Here is a 12432-nt window from a genome sequence, read left to right as displayed (position 1 = left end):
TCTACCCAGGAGCAGAAAAAAAGACTTCACTGACTTTCATCTAAGTGGATTCAAACAGCTAACTAACTATTCAGTTACATTTTCAGCAGCAAGCCTCCCCAGTCTGTTCCTATAGAGTGAGGAAAAGCCCAAAACTGTTAATTTCTCTTTATCCACCTTTGTATAACAACAATTCATCCCAGGAGCTGTCAGCAGAGAAAGATCTTCTTCTCCTTACTGATGGAGACGGAACCTGCACTGGATGCTGGAGACGTTGCTATGACAACACGCTGTACCGACCCCACCTCGAGCTGTGACATCAGTGACTGACAGCCTGAAACAGCAAATGAACTTTCTCACAATAAAAGAACATTGGACTTAATAATTGTTAAACATGGGGACTATGTAATATTGGGAAGATACTGTTTCTTTGTAATTGAATCAGATGTTGTTGAAACCAATGATAACACTCTCAAAACTTTGTAATCTAGTTGACTTAGCAATCCCTTGTTTTGCATGGCTCCTATCCCTTATTGCTCTTTGATGATCCTGTATACTGTGATTGCTCACTGTTTTTTAAGATTTCTTTAGACTATCTTTACGGCAGAGGGTGCAGGTGACATGACCATATGCATATTAGAGGGGGCAGGAGACATGAACATCTTCTCGTTAGGGGGGCAGGGGACACGACGATCTGCTCGTCAGAAGTGTTGGGGTCCTTTGTTTTGCAAGTAGAAATCTCTTCACGACCGGATAGCTCACGAGCTCGGAAAACCATGTGCTGCAGATTCTTTCATAGCAGAGTGCCTTCCTGGCATCCTCTCTGATTCTTCTCTTAAAGTGTTCGCCACAAATACATGCCCTCCGGCACAGGAGCTACCAGGCTTTAATCAGATGTTGTCTGATAGCCTGATAGAAGCCCACCGCCCTATGTAAATGAGGCATCCTAAAAGTACCTATCAGCTAAGACTTCTTCTACTGTCTCTACACTATAAATAGTCCTAGTTTTACCCCAATAAAGTTGGAGCTGTAGCAGGAGCTGGAGCTGAATCATTGAAATCTGAGCTGAGTCACTTGTCTTGAGCTCTAACACTAAATCCTGTGATCCAGTCTCCCCGGGGGGCGCTATTCCTCCATTATCGTCCCACGGATACCCCAGCTTTCACTGCCTCCGTGCTCTTCCCTGTGGAGTTCACTGGCCAGGAACTCCGCAATCCTGAGGAAGGGTACAAGCGTGTAATAGAGGCGGGATTCTGACTAGATAATACTCTAGTAGCAGAAGAAGCTCTCCGCTCCAGAGAAGTGTGTAGCTATCAGCTACAGTCAGCATCAGAGAAGTCTGTGCACCTGCCATCTCCAGAATGGCATGGCCGGCCAGGCCTGCCAGCGGCTAGCCAGCGGGACCAGAACCATGGCGGGAGAGTGCACGCACACTTGACCCTGGGCCACATCCAGAGTGAGTGCACCCGGGAGCCCAGGTGCGCTCCCCACATCGCTTGCGGCCAGACTCATGCAGGGACTAGCCAGGTGTGGCGGAGACCCCAGGATGCCCGCACACACCACGCCGGGGGTCCAGCGACCTGCCCCATACCTTATAAGGGGCATTCAGTGCCCTACTGGATGTCACAGTTGAGCAAATAAAAATCACAGTGCAGGAAATGGGCATCCTTTATTGGATTTTTTGATGGAGGAGACCATCAAATAGACTCCCAATGAATACTGGCTACTACTATTGCTCATGTTCATTCACCAGAAATTGAAGGTAAGATACAATTGCTGAAATATTGCATATGTGAGTCATAGAACAAATAAGCAGAAGTCAAGCTGGTACTGACTTCAAAGCTTCATCTCTTTTGAATAGCTTTCATAGTACTGAAAGATTCAAATTACTGAGATACTACATATGTAAGTCATAGAACAAATAAGCAGAAATCAAGCTGATACTGACTTCAAAGCTTCATCTCTATTGACTAGCTTTCATAGTACTTAAAGTTTCTATGCCTGTTACTTGAAGAGAAAGGCAACCATCACATTTACCAGTTGTGAAATATCTGAGATACAATAATGACTGGCCTGACAAGAAATACGCACTGGTGCAATAGTGTCATGAATGTTATGGAAGTATAAAGCCACTTTCTGTTGGGATTTATGGCCCACTTCAGAAGATGGAGCCCTCATTTGACACTGTTATCAGGGCCAAGTACCTGTGGCTAAACTGTTCACAGGCCAAAAGGGAAAGCCTACCCATAGTATTCTGCTAGATAGACGTAATGTTAAACTAACTCTTAATGACTTCATACATCTCTCAATTCTTACCAGAGAAAGTTCTTCTTGCAGCAGATGGCAATTAACACAGAGGCCAAAAGCTGGTCTATGTGCGGAATGTAAGAGACTACAGAGTACTCAGCACTGAGTGGGACACCTATCTCACATGCTTACCTCCAGGAAGGTCATTGTGGGGGAGGGAGAAAAAAGATTCTCAGAGCCAGAGGTGATAGGTGAATGCAAATAACTGGCATTTTCTGGGCACCACAGGGTAGGTGCACATTTGAACTAGCAGTACTTTTAACAGCATGCATAAGACCTCTACAAGCCCAAGAAAGACAAGAATCAAGCATGGTTGGGGAAAGTGGTTGAGAAGCCCCAGTCTTACCTGAAGATTTATTGGCAATTAATAGCTGCTGCAAGAGGGAGAGTCGAATTTTTCAGTGGTGTAAAGACTGGTAATTTGACCAGAGTCCAAGGGCACACCCAAGAGCACTTGGGGAAAACAGATTTGACTCTCTAGAACTTTGAAAAAAGATAAAGAATAACAGAGGACATGAAATGGGGTTGGTGAGGTGATAGTGGAGAGGAGGGAGGGTGCGGAATGGTTGCACATTGCATGAAACTATTGAAGAATCAGTATAAAAATTTTCAAAAGCAGAGCAATAGAACTGAAGAGAGTGTTCTCAAAAGAAGAATTACAAATGGCTATCAAATAATTTACAAAGTGTCAACAGCCTTAGTCATCAGGGAATCGTAGATTTAAAACTACTATGAGAAATCAAATGACAACAAATGAGGTCTTGGATATGAGGAAAAGGGAAGCCCTGTGTGCTCATGGTGGGAGTGTGAAGTAATTCAGCCACTTGGAGATCACTCTGGAGGTTCTTAAAACAAAACCTAGAAGTGAATCTACATTATGACCCAGCCATACCACTCCTGGGCATATTCCCTGAGGAATCTATGTCCTACTACACAAACATTTACATATTCTTGTTCATTGCAGATCTAGTCACAAAAGGTAGGATTTAGCCTCATATGTCCATCATCTGATAAATGAATATGAAAAATGTAGTACAGATACACAATGGGAATTTTTATAAATATTAAGAAGAATGAAATTGTGAAATTTGCAGGAAAGTGAATGCAAATGATAAAAATTAGACTGAGGCATGTAACTCAGGTCCTGAAATATAAGCACTGAAAGTTTTCTCTCATATGTGCATCAATGCCCCAAATCTTTAGTTCTTTCCGCTATCTTGGAGTATACTGGGAACCCAGAGACAAAAAAGGGGACAATTTACAGGGGAGTGCCCTAAGGCAGGAGAGAAAATACTGTATAGGTTAAATGAAGCTGGAGAGGAAGTAAATGACTGCTAGCAGATACCGAATAAAGAACCTGGCAGTTATCATTGAATTAGAAGATTCTGAGATGTGGAGAATGTCCTGCATTACCTGCTTGTGACCTGTGAAATCACACAGTACTTCACAGTAAGAAGGAAAGGTGCAATCACAGAAGAGGAGGGATATTTGAGTATTGGGAATAAAGGGCTATAGAGCAGAGAAAGATTGAAGATCTTGGAGCTTGAAGTACAGGAATTTTGGGTTCTATCTTCAGGCCCAAGTCTAAGCACAAGCCCCCTGAATGATCAGTGAGAATTTTGGTACCAGAACTGTGATTTTTGAAGGTAAGGAAATCATGGTAAGGTATGGGAGCCGCAACTGGGAGCTGATGCAGAGGGGAGGATTTCCCCCTCTGAGTGACTGTTCCCTTAACTCCGAAGCATTTGGTATCAGCTTTGAACATGAGACCTGGTATGTCTTATGAAAAGGATGACCGGTACCAGGTAACTTAGGTGAAAACTCTCTTGAGTAAACATATTATCTCTTGCTAATCTGAGTAGGGTGGATTGTAGGTCAGTCCACGTGAAAGCTAGGTGGAGAGTGAAGTGGTTGGTAGTACAAAATGGATTAACAGAACAGGTCAAGCATAGTCCCAGGATGATTGATGGGATAGAACAGGTAAGGGAGTGGTCATAACCATGTAAATATTCCCTTATCTACACATCTCAAACCAAGTCAATTAGAGTTTATGAATGATTGGACTTATTTATAGCCAGGGAAAGAATGGTATGGGGACAGAAAGTAATATGAATTTCACATTATAATTCTGGCTACTTTTTTTCTCCAGTTTTACAGTCCACTGGGTCATCTCTGGAATGGATGGAACATAATTAAAATCAGAAAAACCTGGGTTCCAATCCAAGACTCAAAATTTACTGACCCACGGGTGGGTCACTCATGTATTCTGATTATAGTCTTTGATAGAATATGCGAATCTCAGAACAACTATGAGCTTCATTAGAGGAAGCCATAAAGGCATAAAAACCATCAGAGTGGCTGAAAGGCTCTAAATTGTAAAAGTACAGAGTTTCCCCAGTTTCCCCAGTGACCTAACAGCTATAGATTAAAGACCTGGCTCTGCTCATCCCTACCTCCCAAGCCTGAGAGGAAATGTTTGTAGAGCCCACCTGTCTCCTCTAAGGCCATAGATAACATTCCTGCCAGTTCCTGGGTAAATAATCTTGAGAAGGAGACCTTTAAGCCTGGGCACTAACTTGACTCCCCACTAAGTGGAGTGTGTCCCACAACCCTGGTATAACCTGCCCCCCAGTTTCTTTGTCTAGTGGCAGATGCTTGGTTCCCTTGGTCAGCCTCTACCTCTCACTATATCTTCTTTGAATAAAGGAAGATCTATTCCTTGTCTGTTGCAGGTCTGGCTCTGGTTTCTTATTTCCCACTCCTCTATTTTTCCTTTTATTTTCCAAAAATCTAACAGGCTTCATACTCTGAAATACCACATTGAAGCTATTGAAGGCTACCCTGGGGGTGGGGGGAGGTTAGACTGATATTCATTATTCAGTGCATCTTTATAGAGAATATTCACTTTATTCATCCACTGGTATTTTAGAAAGAAGATACTATGTACGACATCATAAAGAGATGTCAGTTTCAATTAAAATTCATCAATATTTGTTTAAACTATTTTATGCCTCACAATGCACCAAGGTTTCATTTGTTTTTATGCCACTATATGAAACCCCTACAACACATTTTAAAATATCTGTGCAAGGGTGCTTCAAAGTACCACAACAGCTTCACTCTAGAGCTTCATGAGAACCATGTACTAGTTTCCACTGGCTATTTTTAGAACTATCAAAAATGGAAAGTCTAAAACAAGTGTAATCCCTCACATGGCTGTAGGCCAGACAGTGCAATTAGTTTTAATCAGTTAACGTCTGCGTCTGATAAGGCAGTGCTTCTTCCAGATATTTTACCAGACATATTGGCCTTTTCCACATCAAGCTTGTGGAGGCTGCATCTCTCCTCCATGAGGCTGTAACACTCCATTTGCATCCTTTGTGTTCATACAGCCACCTCTCTTCTGGTTTAGTCTTTCTTGGTTCACTGTCTTATAAGGGCATTTATGTTTATTGATTTCATTTTCATTGAATTGTGAATTTCATACAATATATCTTGGTCATATTTAGATCCCCTTCCCTATCTGCACCCCCATACTCCTCCCCCCGAATTTCCCCCAGGCTTAGCTGAGTAACTATTGGGAAATTACTACATCTTAGGCACACCCAGGTAATTCAAAACAATCTTGCCTGTTAAATACACTTCATTGACAGGTGCAAAGGTCTTTTCCCATATTGATAGCTTCCATGTATTAGAATCTGATTTTATGATAATCATAAAACTCTAATCCATTAAAGTCAAACTCTTTTGTACATATACACACCACAATTTCTCTCTCTCTCTCTCATGCGCTCTCTCTGTTTCCCTCCCTCCTTCCCTCCCTCCCTCTATCCCTCCCTCTAATACATTATCAATTATTCTCTTCTCTGACTATACTGCTACCATCTGTAGTGATTTACAGAAGGGGGCATTGAATGGAATCTTCTTAAAGACCTGCTCTGTGACCATTGTTATACAGAAAGAAGACCTTAGACAAATATGTGGAGAAACTCTTTCCCCTGGGAATCATCATGGCTTATTGGTTTGTGGGCTTCTCTGCCTCCCAGGGCCCTCAGCTATCAAGGTTGGGAGATGGGTAGGCCCTGGCACAAATACAACTCACCTTGGCCTCCTATGAAAATCTTTTCAACTCATTCTGGCTAGTAAAATCAATAAGGGCTGAGTGAAGTAATAAGCTGTCTAAATATTCAAGTGAGTATCTATAATTTTTCAGTGAGGTTCATAAATCAGTTTGAATTTTTTTTAATAATTTGTATGATCATCACTTTTGAGCCATAAGGAGCTGGTAGAAATTCCTAAATTATGAGTATTATAGTCAATCACTTTTGCTAAAGTTAATAACTTTTTAGAAAGCTTTTTAACCTTGGAGAGAACACTAGGTATATCATGCAAATACAGATCTCATCAATAGAGGGCAGAACACTTTTTATTGGTTTTGTATAGAATTCCTCAACTAAGCGACCTCCTATGAGGTTTGGAAGTCAGAAGAGACTTTTCAATATTCACTAGCACCTGGAGGCAGATGCTCTAAGGGGTGTGGATGTAGAATCACCAGGTACCTCACTACATGCAGCTGAAAGCACAAAAAAGCAAACAGCAGGTTTCCCAAATGGGTGTGAGGGCCATGAGTTTAGAAGCAGCTTGTACCTGAAACAAATGTTCTCTGCAGAGACACCAAAGATCTGCTTGTCCTACCATCAAGTTTTCTGACTAGCAGATACCACATTCAAGTTAATGGCAACAATTAATTCATTAAGTCATTTAGAAAAATTCCAATTTGTAATGACTCCTATTTTGTATGAATCCAGTGATATCAAATCAAAGTGCCTCAGATGGGGATATGTGAGTTCTTTATTAAATCAGAAGAGTCATTGTCCTGTTATGGCTTCTGGCACTGAAGAGGGGGAAAGATAGTTAGGATGTAGAAGAGTCTCCCTGGTGTCTTCTACCTAATCCTCCCAGTGACCATCAAATACAGATTTACAGAGACAGCCACTAGCAGTTGCAGGTGCCAACAGGAAGTGCTGGGGAAGCGTAGCTGTGCACTTCTGCTTCCCTATGATGTTTTTGTGTCTTCAATCATTGTGATAGGGTAACTCACATCCTGTTCACAGTAGTAAGTGGCAATATCTTCCGACTCCAGGCTACCGATGGTAAGAGTGAAATCTGTCCCATATCCATTACTACTGAACCTCAAAGGGGCACCAGTTTTCAGATTAGATGACCTATAAATCAGGAGTTTAGGAGTTTCCCCTGGTTTCTGCTGATATCAAGCTAATCAATCATCAATGTTTTCACTAGCCTGGCAAGTGATGGTGACTCTGTCTTTCAAAAATGCAGAGAGTAATTTTCAAATGTTCATATGAGAGTCCACTGGAGTTTCTTGACAAGGGCTTCCAAAAGCATCCCTTTATTGGGTTCTTCCTCATTTTTCTATTGTCTTCCAAGGCTGGACTAGTTGGCTGGGAAGGGTGGCTGGATATTCAGGTGATGGTCCAGTGACCCTGCTTGGCACTCCTTTAATGAATGAGCACAACAGTCAACAAGACCAGTTGTGACTGTTTAGTGATCAGGCTCAGCTGAAGTCTTGATGATGGTAGTTATTTCATGCAGAAGAGACTGCTGTATAGTATCATCTTATTAAAAGGACCTGGAATTTAAAAGGATTTGGTGCTAGGCGACACATACGCGGGACAATATATACATTGTTTATGTTTCTGAGTCTGTGTTACTTCACTTAGTATAACAGTTTCTAGACCCATCCATTTACCTGCAAATTTCATTATTTCATCTTTCTTTACTGCTGAGTAGAACTCCATTGTGTAAATATACCACATTTTTGTTAACCACTTGTCAGCTGAGGGACACTTAGGTTGCTTCCATCTCTTAGCTATTGTGAAAAGAGCTGCAACAAACATGGTTGTCCAAGTGTCTCTACAATAGGATGAGTCCTTTGGGTGTATGACAAGGAGTGGTATAACTGGGTCGTATGGTAGGTTCATTTTTAGTTTTTTTGAGAATTCTCCACACTGTTTTCCATAGAGGTTGCATGAGTTTGCAATTCCACCAGCAGTGAATGAGCGTTCCCCTTTCTCCACATCCTAGCCAGCATTTGATATCATTTGTTCTCTTGATTACGGTAAGGTGATGCCTTAGGGTGGTTTTAATTTGCATTTCCCTAATTACTAATGATGTTGAACACTTTTTTAATGTCTCATAGCCATCTTTAATTGTTCCTTTGAGAACTTTCTGTTTATATCTTTAGCCCATCTTTTAATTGGGCCATTTGGTGTCTCGATTCTTTGTTTTTTGAGTTCTTTATATATTCTGGATGTTAAAAGAAACTCCAATTGAAAGTTGCCCTGTTCTGACTTTTTTCTAGTTCCCTGTCTAGAACTTGTAATGCTAATTACTCTTTCCTTTACTTCTCCTTCATATCATCTATTCATGATTCAAGGACTTTCTTTTCCCCTTAGAGACAAGAGTTATGCAATTTGCGAGTCTTGTAGATAGACCCACTGAAGGGGTACTCCAGTTGCCTCACCCTGCATCCCTGTTCAGCATGGAAGAAGCCAGAGCAGTCAGAATCCTATTTCCTATTGGCAATTTGGGTAACCCCTTCAGAAGATGGTGTGATAAGAATAGGAGGTAGGAACTGGCTAGGCAGTTAGGGTTAAAAGACCCCAAAGAAATGTAGACAGTTTTTTGGCTAAAAGTCAAAGTGTCCTTGGGCCTATTAGCAACATACGCTGTTCCAAGGCCAAAAATGTCAAAAGTATTTGGGAGCTTGTATCTAATCCTTAAAAGATTTTAGGGTTACCTCTTCAGAGGGGTGAATGTTGGAGGGGAGGGAATGGACATGGATTTGATCAAAACATCTTTTATACATGTATGAAATTCTCAATAAAGTTTTTGTAAAAATTTTTTTTAAATGCAGAGAGTAAAGATGGAGACTGGGTCATCTGGATGTCACATCTCACACCGGGGATTGGAAAAATACAGTCACACTATTAGTGATGTTGCAAGATGATTTCCCTGAAAATCCATTCAGTACTAACAGCAATGGGCTACCGAAAAACACTATGATGTGCTGAAAGACCAATGTCCACCATCCAAAGACAGAACAAGGACTTAACTGACCTTAATAAGATTACATTTCAAATTCTTCAAATTAAAAAAGTTCCACTGCATCAACTTGTTCCCTCTACTTTTAACCCTGTCATTGCTGAGGACTGATGTATCTAACCTTCAGAATGAAAAATAACATCAAAACTATTGTCTTTTGGTTAAATAGTCCAGTTATCTTTTCACTATGTGAATGATACAATTTATGGTCACTGTCAACTTTGTATTGAAAAGATTCCCATGATGACATCATGTTGGATGCAGATCTTCCGGTTAAGTCTGCCGGAGACAATGTTACCATCAGTCTAATCAATGTCTCAGGAAGCTAAAACCAGAAGAATCACATGGCTTGATGTCAGCAGAAGCAAGGAACAGCTCCTAAACTCATTGCATGGGCCGCTTCCCCAGTATCTTGGATTTCTAACTAGTTCAGTGACTTTGTACATAAAGCAGCTTCCACTCTCACAGCCTCCAGAGTATCAGGGAGCCCCATAAATTGAACTAGTCAAAACTAAAAAATGTCTGGTTTATCTGTTGGAGGGCCCACTTTTCCAGTCTCACTGGTCAATTACCTGGTGTTAGAACCACTCCCAGGAAGGCAGGTTCACCTTAAATTATGCTAAATAGATGGATGGAATACCTGATGTGTTAATCAGGTAGTGAATATTTCCTGTCCGGAACTAGCTCAGATCCCCGCAGAACTTCCAGACCAGCCACAGCCATGTAGGTCTCCATCTGCCCACTTTCCTGAACTCTTCAGGAAAGTGTAATTCCTCCTTTTCTTCTTCATGCCTTTCTTACTAAACATACTTTCTCTAAAGCTTTGGGCTGCCCCTAGCATCTTGAAGTTCTTCACTTTTTCTCTAAAGTTTCCTTCTCCCAGCCATGTGGTTACCAGTCATCCACATGTCTGACTTTCATGCAGGCTCTAAACCTGCATGGTTTCCATAATTTTCCTTTGTTCTTCCCACTATTCACCTCCTCAAGGCAGCTTCCAAGATTACCAGCTCACCTACCCTGAGGATTTTTCTTTAAGATTCTAATAAAATTGCAAAAGTTCCTGTTTGGGTCCATTCTTAAATTCTTTTATGAATGAGACCAAGAACCCTCTACAGGACCCTCTTTCTCTATGTTTAAAAGTCACCTATCAGGTAATCTGCCTTATATGTTTTTGTGCTATTATTCACATCCAATTCACATTATGCCAATTGTTCCTATAATGCCTCGTATCAGAATGACCCAGATTTACCAGATGTCTTTTTTTTTTTATTTCCAGGACTCCTCTATCTTCTTTTGGCTGGAACTGCCTGTGGTCTTTCCTTGAATTTCAGATCTTATCACTTTTGAAGATTATATACTAGTTACTTATATTATGTCCCTCATTTTAGATTTGCTTTTTGCCTCATGATTAATTTCAGGTAATGTCTCATTGACAGTGTATATATATTCTAGGAAAGTGTGGTAGAACTTTGTCTTCCAGGAATCATATAGCTAGTGCTGTCTTCCAAGTACAGCAACTTTGATTAACTACACAGGATCCTCACAAGATTGGGTTTGTTGAGGTTTCCAAGTGAAAAGAAAGTGATGAGTAATCAATTTTCACCTGTGAGTCTAGCCACTCCCTCCTATCCCCCAAAGCTGAATGCATTCCTGACCCAGTGACATGTATTTGATATACTATATAGAAGGTTGATTGGGCTGAAGGCTCCAGTGATGAAGCTGTTGTGAATCATCACTGATGGTGGAGTCAGTTTTCAGTCAGTTATGCACCTTCCTTTCAGTCATCCATAGTCCTTTAAATAACCCCCCAGCCTTGATCCTATAGGTGATCCTTATAAACCTACCCAGACATGGACAGTATGGATAGTATGCTCTGTTGGTATCTTCTCTAGGATGAATAGAAATTTCTGTATTTCTCTCCAGGGGAAAGTTCAGAGAAAATTTGCAAAGTACCACAAATTGCGTGGCTTAAAAATGAGACAATCCTTGTTTCACTATTGGTGAGGTATAGCTGACAGAGAAATGTTCTCCTCTTAGCGCACTGGAAATATTAGATTAGGAATCACTAAAATTACCTGAATATAATTATCTCTCTTGAAGCCTTGTTTTTAAATACAATAACAATCTACAATCTGTGGAGCTGGTGTATTTATTCTCAAAAGAGGGTATAGGATTTTAGGTGATCCCATTATTTTATGATGTTCACTTTGATCTTGGATTATAATGGTGTCTGCTGAAATTCTCTGCAGCAGTTACAATCCCCATTTAAATTAGTGACCATTCATATAGAAGTCTTTGATACTTGATTAATCTCTATTATAATTTAAATATTAGTTGATTTCATAGTTTCCTATTTTCTTCAGCTGGCATAGCATAGTAGTCATTTATTAATCATTATGTGTTTTCAGTCTTCAGATTTGCTCAATTGCTGTCCAAATTGGCTTCTATTTGTGATCATTTGATCCCCTGATGCTTAAAGAGTTCTTTTAGATGAAAAATAATCAAGTTTCATCTCGTATTTTCCTTATTTTTTAAATTATTATTATTCACTCAGACTGCATTCTCTTCCTCTACTCCCGGAAGAGAGAATAACAATTATTAATGACAAGTGGCAGTTGCAGGGAAGCAGCACCAGGATCTGGCTTCTCTGGCTTTACACTCAGTAGAGAATGTTATGTCTTCTCCTTGTGGTTTCTGGTACTTTACACAGTCAGAGAAACTTCTCTAGTAAAGAACTATATAAATGATCCCTGAAAGTATAGTCTTGTATTTTCCTTATTCTGAGTTCAGAAATAGATATTCCTCCAAAAATGAACTATTTCAATTTAATTTTCAGAATTAAAATGTTCCTGGAGCTTTAGATGACTAGACGACTCATTTCTTCTAAACTAAGGGAAATTATCAATGTAGCTCTCTATACACATATGTTTATGTGTTTATATTTCTAGCTAAAATATGCATTGAAAATGTTATTTTTTTTAATTTTATGTGTTTTAGTGTTATACCAGCATGGAGGTAAGT

At 40.3% G+C, this 12432-nt stretch overlaps 1 non-coding gene across 1 annotated transcript; it reads right to left on the bottom strand.

Annotated features, from left to right (window-relative positions):
- Window positions 1-11958: 11958 nt before the first annotated feature.
- On the bottom strand, window positions 11959-12177 carry LOC115072790. The gene has a single exon (XR_003851813.1). It is a non-coding gene; the product is annotated as a small nucleolar RNA U3 (small nucleolar RNA).
- Between the last annotated feature and the right edge of the window lie 255 nt (window positions 12178-12432).

Source organism: Nannospalax galili, unplaced genomic scaffold (genome assembly GCF_000622305.1).
Source record: "Nannospalax galili isolate Female #2095 unplaced genomic scaffold, S.galili_v1.0 scaffold564, whole genome shotgun sequence".
In the NCBI taxonomy this organism is placed as follows: Eukaryota; Metazoa; Chordata; class Mammalia; order Rodentia; family Spalacidae; genus Nannospalax; species Nannospalax galili.
Note: the sequence above shows the minus strand (reverse complement) of the source record. Positions and strands in the feature narration are given on the sequence as shown.